General features: G+C 41.3%; 1 pseudogene; it reads right to left on the bottom strand.

Moving 5' to 3' along the window:
- Positions 1–2,116: 2,116 nt before the first annotated feature.
- Positions 2,117–3,182, bottom strand: LOC110579921 (annotated as a pseudogene).
- Positions 3,183–4,564: the final 1,382 nt, after the last annotated feature.

Raw genomic sequence — 4,564 nt, 5'->3', positions numbered from 1 at the left:
GTCCTGGCTGTGGAAGGTGACTGACAGTAAATCACACCCAAGAGCACCTTTGTTTCCCAGTGGTATCTAAAAATACAGAAAATCAGGGGCACCTGGGTGGCTCAGTCGTTAAGCGTCTGCCTTCGGCTCAGGTCATGATCCCGGGGTCCTGGGATCGAGCCCCACATCGGGCTCCCTGCTCGGCGGGAAGCCTTCTTCTCCCTCTCCCACTCCCCCTGCTTGTGTGCCCTCTCTGGCTGTGTCTCTCTCTGTCAAATACATAAATAAAATCTTTTAAAAAATTAAAAAATAAAAATACAGAAAATTGGTGAACCGTCATGAGTAATTCTCAGCCCACTGTGGGCATCTATGTCTCCTCCGGGGAACCCTGCAGATGTGACTGCGCAATCTTCTCATCTGGGGTGCAGAGTCTTACGTCTCAAAATGTGGTCCTGGGTTAACAGCAGCACCAGCATCAGCTGGGAGCTGGTTTGGGGATGCTGAGTCTCAGGCTCTGCCCAGACTTCTTGCCCGAGAAGCCGCATTTCAACAAGACCCCAGGTGATTCAGATGTACATTACAGTTTGAGAAGCATTGCTGTAATAGAAATAACACGTATTCATTAATTTTTTGGTAAATTGTTTAAAGTTAGCTATAAAACTGACATGCATCAACACAGTACAGTAGGAATAAATATTTCAAAATCAGGACAGGAAAAAATATGCATTAGAAGAGGATATTAAGAAAAGGAGTAAAATTAGTACATAGATAATTAAATCATAAGGAACTTTTGAGTGAAATTGTTAAGCACAAATCTGAATCTAAATTTCCTAGACTCCAAAGAGGAAAATATATAGTTCATATTACCCAAGGGCAGAAGAAATTATTTTTCACTGGGCTTCACGAGGGCACTAAGTTTTGGTGAAAAGTATCTTTAATAAATACCAACGTGAAGTCAAAGACATTCCGCTCATGCCACTTTCTAAATGTCTTCAGAAGACAAGTTATCTAACATCACCAGCTCTTAGCTTCATCATTTTCCAAGATGGGCATAGTACTTTCAATCCTACCAGATTGTTTTGAGGACTAATTGCAGACAGTATGATATGTCCCACTTCCTTGGGCTCAGAGTAAATTCACATTTTGGTTTTGATTCTAATAAAGTCGGTCAAAGCTTAATTTTGCTATCTAAATCACAGTTTTCCATTTTGAAGAATAAAGGTGTGGGTCTTAGCCTAGCAGGTATCAAATCTTATTGAAATCTATAATCATTAGAAGAATATTATATGGGTTCAGAGACAGAGACATAGATTAATGGATTATGAGAGTGGCCAAAAGCAGACCTATGGGTATATCAGAACTGGAAATAGAACAGGGGAGCACTATAAAGCAGTAGAGGAAATGATGTTCTTTTCCATAAGCAACATTTTGACATGTGGAAATTCTGTATCACACTTTATATAAATAAATTTTAATCAAATTGAACAATTAAAGGTGAGAATGTGAGAAATTAGAAATAAATCAAACTCTCATCTCTCTCTCTAGAGAGAAAGAGATCTCATATCTCTAGAGAGAGATGATATAGATAGATAATAGAGAGATAGATGATAGATGATAGAGGTAGAGACAGAGGAAGAAAAAAATTAAAACAAATGAATGAGATCTAGTTCTGTATCAAATGGATAACTTTAAAAAGTTAATGTTGGGTGAAATTGAAGGCAGAAACATAGAATATGATAACATTTATGTAAATTTTAAACACATCACTACTTTATATCATTTATGGACACACACATGTATAGTAACAGAAAAACATGGATAAGCAGTTTCTTTTATTATTATTTTTTTATTTTTTTGACTCCTGATTTTATTATTCAATTTCTCTTTTCTATTTAAAGTAGTCTTTGGTGGCTAGGAAGCCTGGCCTCCCAAGACCAGAGTCAGTTGGAGCTGGTTGTTGTTGGAAGGGGTTGGGATGGGGACAAGGATGGGGGCAGGGAGACCCTGCTCTGTTGGCTGTTCTGGGTGGAGAAGACAAACTGCACTTCACAGAGCCTGGGATGGTGGGAGGGGGATGAGGCAGGAGCAGCAAGCTGGGGAGATGGGACACACCTCAGTCCCCAGCTTCATTCCCCTCTCATGTTTCCCCACTGGTGGCATTCTCTGCAGTCCTGGAGACCTTCTTTTTTTTCTTTTTCTGGGTTTTCCGACTTGCAGAACTCTGGAGGAGGGCCTTTAGCTCTGCATCCTGGACCTCCATCTCAGACTTGTAGAGGTCAGGCTCAAAGGGACCACTGGTTATTTGCATGGGGCCATTGGGCATGAGCAGGACTGTAAATTTAAACTGGGCAACAAATTCACCCTCCTTCTCATAAAGAACATTAAATGGCTGCAGTAGTTCGTGTTTGGCGCTCTCCACCACACCCATCCGGGCCTTCTTCTCATCTTCAAATGCTCTTAAAGTAAATGGCATGGTGTCAAAACGCCTTTCAACCTCACTGAAGAAGGCACATGAAGTTTTCATTTTCAGGCCATACTGTTTAGAAGGGTCTTGTTTGTAAATGGCGGTTCTCTGTCCTGCATCCTTGGCCTTGCCCTCTCCTGAGCTGACAAGAACATCCACAGCATATACTTCACGTACCTCCAATTCAGCTTTTTCATGGTCCTTCTTCTGCTGGTCTGTGGGATTCTGGATAATGGTTTTCTCTCCATCAATGTCATGCTGCTTCAATTGATGGGACAACATACCTTCTATTGGTGTGCAGTTAAACGAGTGGGCGACCTTGTTCCAGGCTTCTGTCACTTGTGTGTTCTGGTTTCCAGGTTTGACCAGGCGTAGGGCAGCTTCAGCACAAAGGTGAGCTGCCTTAATGACATCTGCTTTCCGCCCTGTTACTTGGGTCCCCTGAGCCACATCCACAACGAGAAAGCGTGAGCCCCGTTAGCGATGAAGCCATCCACATGGACCCCAAGGTCAACTTTTACCAAGTCGCCTTCCTTGAGAATATAGTCTTGGTGGCTCTTCAAAGGGGAAAAGTGACATATACAGTTATTTACTGAAATGCTGGTGGGAAAGGCAATACCTTTCTTCATTTCTTTTTCTTTCTTGAAAATTTTCCCTGTCTCTTCATAATCATGGCATCACCTTTCTCATACAGGCTCAGTACCGACACACCTGAGCAGGATGCTGCCACCAAAGACCCAAGTCATCTTGCAAAGCCACCTCTCCTAGACACAGGACTCTCATGTTTCCAAATTAGTTTATGGGGCACATTTCTTCCCACAACCGCTGAAAGACCTGTTTAGCCACAATGGGCTAAAAGCCCACATCAGACTCTGCATTCAGGAAACAGAATCTAAAACACGAGGAGCGAAGGTTTAAATAACAGAGCTGACAGCCAAGAGTTACTTTCCCACACCTTTGGCAGTGTGTACAGATCTTTGACATTTCACCAAAGCTAAATGTTCCACTCTAGAACCTGACTCGTTCTTTACTATTTTTATTGTGTTGCGGCTTAAAAAAATTGCCAATTAAGTTAAACGAAACCGTCGCACAATCAGCTTCTATAATTACCATCAATGCTTTATGATAGGCTCAAGCAAACAGAGGGTTTGATTTTTTTTTTTTTGCCAGAATTGTAGTTTCTTTTTGTAGAAACAATTATCCTGGCGGTGCTTCCCAGCAAAGGGAACACATAGCCCGAAGCCACTGCATATTTCATTTTCAGTCCAGCAGTTTCAGAGTTCTCGCTTTTCCCAGTGACTGTTCAGTGGGAGGAAAAGACAACCCAAGGCCCTGGGTAAAGCACGGTATGTCACAAAGCAGGCAGCGAAGCCACCAGGAGCTGGACGAAAAGAACGCTGCCCCGGTCTGGTGCCGCCAGCTTCCGAAAATGCACATTCACCCACAGGATGGAATGATGACAGGTTAAGATCCAGTACCACAACCAAATTCATGTGTTCCTTCTCCAGCAACAGACGTCACCAAGCATAAGGATACAAATCTAATGTTACATTTACTAACATTAGCAACGAATGGTAAAAGACACATAATAAATTGCATTGGGAATGTATTGGGTTTAAACTTCCTTTCCATCACCTCCTGGTTGAACGAGTAACCAGTCTCAGTTTTCCCACCTGTAAAATAGTGTTACCAGTAGCATTTAGCTCACAAAGCTATTTTGAAGATTAGGTAAGTGAATGGGTTGACTCATTTATTCAACAAATATTTATTGAGCAGTTACTATGAGTCAGATGCTGTTCTAGGTGCTGGGGATGCAACTATGAACAAAGCAAACAAAATAGGCCAAAGGAGTTTAAGGGAATATTAGCTGAGACAGTGCTCAGCACATAATAAGCACACGAAAAATGTTAGCTATGTTTTTTATGTGATATTATTTTACTTTTACATATGGATTTTGTTTTTGTTATTGTTACCTATTATATTTTACCCACACCATGGTAGCATATTTTATTATTGACACATCACATATGGGAAAACTGAAGTTCAGAGAGTCCAAGGAATTTGTACAAGGTCATATAATTAATATGTTGGTCAATTTTCAAACCTGAGTTTATGGGACTT

Source organism: Neomonachus schauinslandi, chromosome 12 (genome assembly GCF_002201575.2).
Source record: "Neomonachus schauinslandi chromosome 12, ASM220157v2, whole genome shotgun sequence".
Lineage (NCBI taxonomy): Eukaryota > Metazoa > Chordata > Mammalia > Carnivora > Phocidae > Neomonachus > Neomonachus schauinslandi.
The sequence above is the reverse complement of the archived record's forward strand: the minus strand, read 5'-3'. Positions and strand labels throughout refer to the sequence as shown.